The 12,072-nt window shown below is 31.0% G+C and overlaps 1 long non-coding RNA gene across 1 annotated transcript in view; it reads left to right on the top strand.

The window, feature by feature from the left end:
• The window catches only part of LOC129218577 (uncharacterized), a 125,871-nt gene that overhangs the window by 67,359 nt on the left and 46,440 nt on the right, over nucleotides 1-12,072 (top strand). The window contains exons 8-9 of the long non-coding RNA XR_008580340.1: nucleotides 2,458-2,566; nucleotides 7,633-7,740. This is a non-coding gene — a long non-coding RNA (uncharacterized LOC129218577). The remainder of the gene's footprint in view (nucleotides 1-2,457; nucleotides 2,567-7,632; nucleotides 7,741-12,072) is intronic.

Raw genomic sequence — 12,072 nt, 5'->3', positions numbered from 1 at the left:
TGAACTACTCAAGAACTCGATTCTGAGTAATTTGAGGAGTCAATCCCTCAAGTTCTCAATTTCGAAAGATCTCGATTGTCAGTCGCTTGTTCTCAATTTCAAAAGATCTCTATTAGCAATCACTCGATTATCAGAAGTACTCAATTAACGATATCTTGATTATCAAAAGATCTCGATTATGCCCATCACTAATTTGCACATTAGAATAAGATTTTAATGCAATGAGTATTAAAGCAGAAATTATGTAATTTAACATTTTGTATCATTCACAAACAATATGTTTCATAACTAAAAAAGAAAGTGTATTATTGTCCATTTTCACTGGCTTCATGATTTACATAGCAGCTGCTTTTACAAGAACAATCTGGTACTTATTTATTATGAATACTAATTATTATTTAAAAGCTCTGAATCAATATAGGAAGCACTCTTATAATTTAATTTGCCAAAGAATTATGTTTAAAAGGCAAAATAAACATGTTTTTAAACTGAAAAACCTATTGTTTACTTTTGAAAAGGATGGCGTTTCACAGAGAATTGAATTTTATAGGTTGGCATCATAAAGGTATTCTACTCTAGGGGATTCCAGGTTTAGTTGTGCAAGGGGCAAGTTGTGCCATCAAGCCTGTGACTGAGCCAATAGGTTTGAACACCTGTCGGGTCATGTGAGTGAACAGGTTGATGGTCTCCGTGTCTTGTGTAAGTTTGGAAGTATAGCGTTGGACTGTTTTCAAGATAAAAATATTTATTGTGCTTTCTATAGCAAAAGTAAATTTTGTGACCTGCGTTGGAATTGTCATTGTCACTAAGAACACTGAGGTGTGAAAACTTTCCTAACATTATTTAAATATGTATGTTTCGAGCTGTTATTCTATGCAATTCATTTGTTGATCTTGATGCTATTTCGGAAACTATTCAATAAAGTTCAAAATGGTATAACATGTGGCTAGTTGTGACAAAGTCGGGGAGACACGTTGTGACAGTGTCACTATATCAGAGATGAGAGCGTTGATGACCAAAATGATAGTAAAAATAATAAATATGAAGCTGTTATCAAATCCCGCACTTCAGCAATAAATTTAGTCAATGATAGTAAGAATGCAGAGCAGTCTTCAGAACGGAGAAATCTCATAGAATTAGATGAGTCTATGGCAGTTGACAGTAGCATTGTAACAGCGGTACATTTTACAGAAAAAAAGGCAGCCACCTGAAGCTGGAAATCGAAAGTGCAAGCACTCTGCTCGTAAATGTTTCAAAACCTGTTATTCTAGCAATCACACCTAAAAAGAAAATTCAAGCAAAAAGAAAAGCAATAGAATGCAAGAAACAAATTGAAGAAGAAAAAGCAAAATTTAAACTGTACGGAAATGCCAAAAAGTGCGCAAAAAATTACACCAACCTTATCAAAAAAAAACTGAAGAAAAAAGATTTGAATATAGCTCTAAAGATGATAAAAATTGATTAGGTCTAGTTTGCTTGGAGCAATACGAAGTTTATATACCCGTAGAAGGCTGGGTACAATGCATAACACTTAAAAACTGGTCTCATGTCAAATGTATCAAAAAAGAAACCTTATTTTATTTGCACTAACAGCACATTAGATGTTGAAACAAGCGTTGCTAATGAGTGATTTTAAAAATAGGTAGACCTGTAAGATATACGCCTACACATTGTATGCAGTCAAAGATTAATAAGGCCATAATTAATACTGTTCTACGTTTTATCTTTCTTGATTAACGCAGTTTTTTAATGTCTCTAAAAAAAGTTCACAAGCATTAATAATTTAATTATTTTATTTTCATTTTGTTTAAAGTGTTATTAAAAACATGAAGGTGTTCTTTTTTGTGTTGAGAACATTAAAAATGAATAATCGTTTCATTCTTAACTTAAAATTATCCCATTTAATTGCATTTCTTTACATAATTTGTACATGTTACAGCGTATTTGTTCGCATTCTTTGGGTGTCACAATGTGCCTCAAGCATGTCACTACTAACCCCGCTACGGGAAAAGTTGAGGCAAACTTAGAAACTACGCAAATTCCATTTTATGTCATGAAAAACGTTTAAAATGTTGATAATTGTTTTATAAATATATTGCTCAAGATTTACTCTAATGGTATGATGCATTAAATGTTTCCACATCAGTTAAAATCTTATGGTAATATCAAAAATGACAAAAGTGTCACTACTAGCCCCCGGTCTCCCCTACTGTGAAAATCGATATTCTTTTACGTAGATTTAATTTTTCCAAGCAAATTTCCAGTTTTCTAAGACATAATTATCTTAACAATTGTAATTCATTTCGAAGATGGCGATATGTGTGCTATTCTTTATTTTGTTATTATTTTGTTCAATTTTGCTTCAAATTTAATGATAACTGTATGGTTCCTTATGTATCCAAAGTGTTTCCAATTTGTGTTTCTGAAATTGTAAATTGTTTACTTATACTCAACTAGTGGAAGGATGTTCCTGTGATGCCAATCGTTGTATCAACCCCTGCTGAACTGGTGGAAAAAATGCAATATTATTTTTTGTTGCGTATCAGGTTCCGCTGCTGTTAAAGATGTAAGTGTCTTATTTGTGCCATCTTTCTCATCAAGAGTTTGAAATTGAAATTTAATGATCATTATCAAAAAATTCCAATTAAAATAAATATCTTTTGAATTCTATTTTCAAGAACCAAACGTGAATTGAAATAATTTCTAAAGTAATTATTCCTTCGCAGATAAAAAAACGTTTTACTTTGATTTTCTTTTTTCTTGAAAGTGGTGTTATTTCAATTCTGATCACCACTCAGCAAGTAAAAAAAGAAAAAAAAAAATTATATATTATCAGGGGAAATATTTAAAATATGCTTAAATTGTACAGCAAAAATATAAAATTGTTGATATAGAAAAAAAATTATTTTTTTATTAAGAAGATTATTTAAAAAAAAAAAAAAAAAGTTAAAAAAAAAAAAGTGAGAGAGAGCAAACTTGCAAATCAAATGGGATAGTTTTCGTAATCCTTGAATATTCACATTTCTTTAATGTGATTATGCTGGTGAATCAATATTGTAATCATCTTGCTAATGTGAGCAATCCAATTCCTCACTACTTGATTCAAAACATCAAAATACAATAGAACAGTACTGGTATACCACATTTGGGTATATACATTATACTCTCAATATCGCGAAGATCGAAGGGACGGTAAAAAAAAATTGAGTTATCGAGTTTTCGAGATAACAAGGTCATAATTATGGTAAAATAATATTGTACAAATTATTCACGATATGTAAAAATAAGTGGGAACTTGCTATGAAAGTTGAAAAGAAGTCTTAATACAATAACAAAAATTTAAATATTTAAAATGAGCCAAAAATAATAGAGGAAAAAGAATAAAAAAGAATGCTCTAATGAAGTAGCAAAATGTAGTGATTTATCACAAACTAAACTCATCAAAGATTTAGATTACCAAAGTTGCAGAAAGGTTTCAAACTAATTTTGAGCACCTTGGAACAAAAGAAGTTGGACAAAGGATTGCACCATTCCCTGTGTCTCTAAAGGGATTTTCCGTTCATCTCCCCTTTTTGCAGAGATGAAAATAGAGTCAAAAGGTTCAACGAAATGACGCGAGATGGAGGCGAAAAGTTTTAGGTAGGTTTTTTGGGCTTCTCAGGAGAACTTACATTTTCTTACACCCCTGAGCTCTAGAATGAAAGTAACAGTAGAGTTTCAGTAAGCTTCATGGAATTGTTCCTAACACCTGAGAGAAATTAATGTATCTGAAAAAACATATATGACTTCGAAAAATAATCTTCGAAAAATGTTTCCCAATGAAGGTTTGGAGTAATTTTTGATTCCAAATGAAGTTTTTGTTTTAATGTTGAAATCCAGGTATTTTTTCCTTTTCTGATAAACCCTTACTCCTACTCTTTATTCTTTAAGATTCACATTTTATTGCCATTGGAGATCGTTTCACTGCTTTGAATGAAGTAATCCGTATTTTTTAAATTTTCATGTGTGCATAAATTTTTCTTTTTGGTAATCTGTTCTTTTCTATAATAATTATTATATTCTAATGCATTTCTAATAATTCTGTTTGGGTCTCTTTTCCCTCTTTTGAACGAATAGAGTGATTTTCTTTTTTTCAAATACAACTCCTCATTATATTGCTCCTCGATATATAGCTCATTCGAATATATTGCTCTTTTCTTGTCTCCCCAAATATTAAAGCCTAAAAAAAGCCTTGCTTTAAGTTTGAAACCAGTCATGAAAACATATAGGAAGGAAAGAAATATCCATACGAAAATCATTAAGGTCTGATTTATATCTTTACTTTTTTATTTTGCTTCTTTCGGAAAAAAAATCCGAGCCATGCTTCGCTAGAAACTACTAGTATTTTCCGCAATGCATCTGTGGCCTTATTAGTATTCTAAGGCCTTCATTCTGCATTTTTTTCCATGAAATGAATGATGTTCATAAAAATTTTAAGTCTCAAAATTTTTGCTTTTATGAGTTAAAACATTTTGGGAAACATACCAACATTGAATCTGGCTTTGCCCAAAATTGCTAAGTGTGTTTGAGATTTCATTCCTTTTGTAATCAATGTCATTAAATTTTTAGTTTGTGTTAACCTAACCATAATATAGATTTCAATTATTGATAATTCTTTGTTACATAAAGTAGGTTTACTTTCATTAAAAATATGTTATATTGGTATTTTACCATATTGGTATATGTTAACAAGATCATTAATTAAAATCAGTTCATTTTATTTTGTTAAATTTTACATTTTTAGAACGTGTTGCCCTAAATTACAAGTCGGCATTCATTAACCTTGAAATTTTTATTTTTAAGTGACTGGAAATGTCAGGGAATTTCATCCTTGAACTTTTGTGGCAACCCTGGCTTGCCAGACTTCTCGGTTTCAGACAAAATCCCCTTGTCCAGGCCAGTTTACTTCCTGTCTTGGTAAAAGATAAATTTGATTATAGATGACCAAAAAAGTCTAAAAAATAATGAACTATGAAGTATTATTTAATATAGAAACTTTGTCATTAGCAACTGTGACTTGTAAAATTAATATTGAGTTGGCTTGGAAAAATTTTTATAACAAGATTAAAACCTAAAAACAATTTCTGGAAAACGTACTAGCTAATGAAAAGTACATGCAAAATATTGTTCATATTTCTATTCCTCATTCAAAACGTTTCTTCTTACTCAAGTATGAGTAACTTATAAATATTAAAATATAAGAAATGTCATGGTCGAAATTTATCTGCTTGTGTTATATGTAGTCAATTCTCAATAACTCAAAATCCCAAGGGACCGGGCTAAAGTCTTTGAGGTATAGTGAGTTCGAGTTATGGGAAGTTTTCACAACAGTCTCGAGAGTTTGGGACCCAAGAAAACTTCGAGATAAAGGAATGTTCAAGTTATAAGCTTCGAGTTATCGAGATCCGACTGTATTATTACCCCCTGATTTTGGTTCATAATTAGCAGGGAAGCCACTGAGTTCTACTACTAAAAATAGCTGCTTTAGCAGCCAGTAATAAGAAAAAGTCTCTAAAATAGTCACCAGATGCAAAAAAAAAAAAAAAAGTTTCAAATAATCTCCCCTTTTTTTTGAACAGTATTTGTCATTGTAATGCAATGCAACTTCCACAAATGGATATAAATTGACGCATAGTTAGTGAAACCACTCAAAGCAAGGGGCCAGATCCTTTTAAATAAACACCAAACAAACAAGTACTGATGTGTTCTAATACATTTTCAAATTTTCTGACTGATACAGACAACCGTAAAATTCGGAATAAAAAACAGTCAACAGAAATTGCCAGCAAAAATAATTACTTCTTTGCAAAAATCGCAATCGCAAAAACTAACCCTTTACAAAATTATGATCGCAAAAATGAGCCCTTTACAAAAATTTTCAATTGCAAAAACTAAATTTTCATACAAAACTATTAACATCACACATTTCTGATCATGATCCTTTTCTTTCAATTAATTTTCCTACTTTTTAAAATGCTAATTTAAAAATAATAATGAATCATTGTGCGACTCACTGTATCCCATAACCTCAGGTTGGGATACAGTGAGACAAAATTTCATGGTTTCCTTTTTTTGTTTTTTCAAAACTTAAAATAATAAAAATATTTGTGTCTCAAAAGATTGTACACTTAAAATGCATTACAAATCGACCTTAGCTTTTTTCTTATAGAATTTAGGTTCTCAAATTTATTTATATTTTTTATCTCACTGTACCCCCACTCCCCCGTGACTGTTTTCTTACTAACTTAGGGCTGCCACTGGCAACTAAAGCGACTATTTTTAATCAATGGCGACTATTTTAGCTTAGATATGAGTTAAATGACTATTTTGCAAATTATGGTAAAAAAAGGTGACTAGTTCAGTGAGAAGGTGACAGACTGGGTTGAGTGAGAAATAAAATGTTCAATGTTTAAAATCCAAATTAATAAATGAAAAGAAAGATTCAAGTTTCAACGTGCATCAACATCAGTTGTGTCAAATTATTTTACATTTTTTTTTCTGTATTTTTGACATTTTTTTTTTTTCATTTCTCTAGTTTTTGTGTTTTCTTCTTCTAAAATATTGCAATGATATTCTAGCCTTTTTTGTGCTCTTTCTTCAATTTGATCTTTGTATATCCTCTTAGAACCTAAGAAAACACTTATTGCTACGCTAGAGAAAGAAAACTCTTTTGTATCAGTTTACCTTATTACACAGATTATTATGGTCTACTTTGTCTGAAATGTCATTCGGCTTATGTTAGTTACAAATGAATTTTTCACGGAATGGTCAGAAAGTGTCCCTATTTTCGCTTTACGAGGTTTAATTTGGATATTTGATGAGGTAAAAATACAAAACTGTTAGATCATAAAATAAATTAAAAAAAAAAAAAAAACAACTTCTTTTTCAAATCAGAATTCAAGGTGGGACACAGTGGGACAGTCTCACCTTGGACCAACTACAATTCTCTCTCTGTACCCAACTCTGCCTTTTTCTTCTAATTCAACATTTTAAGAGGTTTGTTTGAAGCCTATCCTAAATATTTTGAGTGATAATTAGCTGCATATATGCTAGTAATCAAATAGCTAATTTTTTATTCATAAAATTAAATGTTATAAATTGATGCAAGCGAGAGACAAAAAAACATTGCTTGCCTGAAATCAGAAAAATAACGATCATTTGATTGAAAACGCAAGCAAAAAACTTCAAATCCTCCAGAATCCTCCTGGCCAAGTGCTGCAGATTCATAGGAACGTAGCATCCTTTACCGATTATAGTTAAAAAATCCAAAAAAAAAATAGCTTTGTCCCACTGTACCCTGTATTTCACTGTGCCCCCCCCCCCCCCCCATTCATAGCATTGATAATGAACGACCCTCAAAAGCATTCAAAAAATCAGCAAAGGATATGTGTGTACCCTTTTAAATACTCCCAACACGGTATGCCAGTTGCACATTTCAGAAATCTGGCAAGCCTATGTATTGGTCCATCATTTGCCCCTTACCCCTGTATTTTTAATAACATGAAAATGGCTGTGTTTCCAACAACAAGGATACAAAAATGTAATAATAAGTAGGTAATTTTTTTTAAAGCTTTTTTAATCTAATTCTTATAGATTATGGAAAAACCGGAGGGTGTTTTAGAGGGCATGGATCACCATCCCGGAAGAGCTTACGTGGAGATGTCATCAGTGGATCCATCCACAATATTACGGTATTCTGAGGTGAGACATAGCTTCATTTCTGAATAGAAAATAATTCATTTGAAGACTGAAATAATGTCTGAAAAAGCTCAAAATTGTTTTTAACTTATCAAAGCCTTAATTAATGTGCTACCAATGACACCATTTTGTCCAAACTAGGATAAAAGCACCCGAATAAGAGATACCTTTCGATTTTGCCGCTTACAATTAACATTATTAAGACAACATATTATGATATTGACTCTAAAGTTAAATTCAGGATTGCGTATTTAGGTCATATCTCGTGACTTTAGCCTACTCATGCATTGAAATCATGCTGCTGTAGCCTCTTTTCTACTAATATCTTAAAATCAAAAGAAAAGATTCGCAGTAGTGTCTTACGGTGATCTAGCTTGCACTGTGTGATACCATTTTTCTTGCTTGTGCATATCAATATGATAAATGGTTTAGGTGTAAACTTCTGATCATTTGAAAAGTATTTAAAAAGGTAGTTTGTAATTAATTTTTAGATTTTTCCATTCATCACACCTTCTTTCATGTTTCAGTTTTTTGTTTATTTTAATTCATTTATGTGTTGTTGCTTTTTATATTTTACTATAACTGAAGTTGTAACGTGTAGGGGCAAATAGTGTTTTAACTTTTTCAATTATGTTAAAAAAAATCCAGCCTGATAAACTTTTATACAGCAATCACTTGCTGATTCTATATTGTATCTGTATTTTTTGCTCCTGATACCTCCTTTCATGCTTGAAACAGTTCTTGACAGGTGTATTTTATGCAGGCATGAAAATTTTCCACCTTTTAGCAGAAATCTACATTTTTTAAAGGCTTTCTGGTTGTTAATTAGGTTGATCTAAATTCATTGAGACCATCAATGACTAGGAATATAGAAGGGTAGAGATGTAGCTTTTAAATAGATTTCTTGTAGTTTAATTGAAGTTTTATCATTTCAAACGCATATACATAAAAAATAATTTGTTTTTGAAACATGCTAGCTTATCAAACACATTCATGGCCAAAAAATGGTGTGCTGACTTTGACAAGATGGTGAAAAAACCTGGAAATCAGGAAAAAGTCAGGAAACTTTATTGATCAGAGAAAAGTCAGGAAATTTTAAAAAAAATAACAAAAATCCAGGGAAAATTGATTGAATTAAAAAAAAATGCCTTTTTTGCTTTGCTTTTCAAAATTAAGTACCGTAATTCCCTGTGCATTATTCGCCGATTATCTGTTTAAAAAATGTAAAATTAATGTGGTGTGAATTATATGCTGCTACCTATTTCTACACCTTTTTCCCTGTGACATTCATGTATTTAACCTTCACTTATAAACCAGGTTCACTTATGAAGACTGCTTCTGTGCTTGTAGGGTTATTTATTTTAGACAGCATGAATTTTCTTTTCACATGTTTCATGCTGCATAAAAAAAAAAAAAAAAACACAGACAAAGGAGCCCTTGTACCATCCTAAGGTCCTTGCCTTTACTCATTGTCTTAAAATTAGTAGCATACTATAATCGCAATGTCAAGAAGAAATTTTTATTAGATTAGTTTTGACAAAAGTTTAAAACTTACTTATTCCTGTTTTAAATTCATTTGCTAAAATTGAATGTTGAATCAAAATTGACTTTGCTTTTTGCCATTGTATTTTTTGCTGTCGCAGCAGTTCATACAAAGTTTTTTTTTCTCTTCCAACTTTAAAGACTTTATTTTAAAACCAAAGTTGTTTTGAAACAAATAGATTTTTTGTTTATTTATATTTATTTTACTGTTATTTTTTTATTTTTATTTATTTTTTGTTATGAGTTTCAAACTTGTTTGTTCCAAAGGTAATCTATTTTCCTCCCATAAATATTGAAATCATTTGAAATTGAGTGACACTTGTGTACATAAGTGAATATTTTAGTTATTTTCAATAGTTAAAAAGAAGCTATACTCATTCTTTAACACCTAAGTTCTTGATTAGAGAATAGCTCCATATGGATAGATTTCAAAAGGTTTTGATTTGTTTTACAAAAATATATCTGTTTACCGAAGTATAATTAAATTACTTCTATACTTTCAGTGCTACTTGTTGATCTTGTAGCAATTATTATGCTACTTCAAAATTTAGTTCAAAATTAATTCAATATTAACTTTATAGTTATATCATGGTTAGACTTATGTCTTTAAGAGTGATTTTAATAATTTCTTAGAATTCTTATGCTAAATGGTGACTGGAAGTAAAGATAGTATATTTGTTTCCAATTTCCTAAAATATTTCCATGTAGATAACTTAATATACTACTTCATATTTTATATTCTCAATGAAGTTCACTTGATAAGTTTTTCTGAAATTATTATTTCAATTAGAAAAAAGTGCTTTTTAAAGTTTATTTTTAAATAACAGCTTAAAAAGTTTTAAAGAATGCATTTTTTATAGACATACAATAATTTTCAAGTAAAGCAAAGAGAGGAAAACATTATCATTGGTAACGTAAATCAGGGAAGTTTGGTGAACTTAATCAGGGAAAAATCAATTTTTTTTTCACAGTTCCTTTCACCACCCTGTTTAAGATTCTAATCTTTTTGCATCTGAAAGTATTTCAATTCTTCTGAAAGTTAAAAGCTATTTTAGCCACTGCTTTTTTTAATCTGCTCATATTATTTTGTAGTTCAAGAAATTATTTTTCCTACATTTTTGTTATCAATAAATCATTTGTAGTTTTCAATTTGTTTTCAACTAATTTTATTATTTATTGTCATAGGCGGATTTAGGCCGAAAGTTTTGGGGGTGCAACAATAACGAGAATCTGGAGGGGGGGGTATTCCCGGAATAACAAGGCAGTGGCGAAATCAGAAAGTAATTTTAGGGCGGGGCGCACTTTTAAGTCTAAAAAACGCGATGTATACCATATTTAGTAATATTAGGGGATTGTCAATTCCTAACATTTGAAACTGCAGAAAGTCTTCAACGAAAGTCGATGTTGTTAGAAACAATGGATGAATCCAGCTTCTAGTTTGGAAGGGCATTCACGCCCCAGAAAAAATTGCAATAGTAGTTTTGAAAACGTAGTTTTACAGTTCTTGGTGATATTTTAGGGGCAAGAAAGGTACGTGGGACTCCAAGGCTATTTTTAGAAATTTAAGTCTTATAAATGTGATTATAGTCCATATTTATAGTTTGGGTTAGGAATGATACTTATGGACTGTCTCCAATCGATTTTTTGAAAAACAGATAGAAATACTTCCATCTCCCAAAACTACCTCTTTAATTTTTTATAATTGAAGTTCCAAAAACGCTATGGTGGACAAGTTTTGATGCTGTTACTGGATGGGGTGTTCTGGAGCTCTCCCCCGGAAAATTTTCGAAGTTGAAGTCCTAAAAATGTAGTTCCTATGTAATACTCCATGGTATTAAAAAAAGAATTCTCCCACTAAATATTATGAAATAGTAATTATCAAAACCAAAATATTAACAATCCTTTGATAATATTAGAAAAGGGGAGTGGGAGGCCGTTGTTCGAATATTTTCCAAAATTACAGTCTTAAACACATGAGTGTAAGACCATATTTGGTAACGTTAGGGACACTGCAGTTTTTCAAAACCGAAGCTCCAAAAAGGCAATTTTAAATGATTTTCAATGTTTTTATGTGATTAGGGGATCTTTCTTGAAAATTTTGTGAAAGTAAGCCCAATAAACTTAAATTTGAGATGCTCTGTAATAACTTTGGCTGGAGAGAGGCTTCGTAGAAGAAAAATTTTGAGGATATTTTTCAACATTCTTTTTTTTTCTTCTTAAAGTAACTGCGTTTTCCCAAAATGAGATCTTTTCTTCCATTCAATAATAAAGAATATTTTTTTTAAAACATCAACTCTGCATTTTGTGGGGAGGGTCACCAGTCTTGTGCCCCCTCCCCCTGTATGCAGCATGGCAGGCAGGGCCTGATTACTGAATAGACCAACTAGGCTGTGTCCTAAGCTATAATTACTTCAATATAATACTAATTCAAATGGCTATAATTACTTCAGTCTATTGCTAAAATTGTTTCAGAAAATAGCTAAAGTTATGAAGTTTAAATACAGGGGAGCCCCAAAATGTATTTGGCCTAGGGCCCCTTGATGTCTTAATCGGACCCTGACTGCAGCAAAATGTCCGGGAGTCCTCCTTCAAAAATTTTTGAAAATTTACCTTAAAAATGTTAATTGATTTCGGAGTAGATTTCATTGATAAAGTTTGTTACAACAGTCATGTTTTTTTTTTTTGGGGACTTTAGCCATAGTTGTTTTAAAATAGAGGAATTGGTATTGATATACGAATTAATACCCAATTACAGAACAGGTAATTATTCTATACAATAACACAGCACTGAAG

The sequence above is a fragment of the Uloborus diversus genome, chromosome 3, assembly GCF_026930045.1.
Source record: "Uloborus diversus isolate 005 chromosome 3, Udiv.v.3.1, whole genome shotgun sequence".
Classification (NCBI taxonomy): Eukaryota; Metazoa; Arthropoda; class Arachnida; order Araneae; family Uloboridae; genus Uloborus; species Uloborus diversus.
The sequence above is the reverse complement of the archived record's forward strand: the minus strand, read 5'-3'. Positions and strand labels throughout refer to the sequence as shown.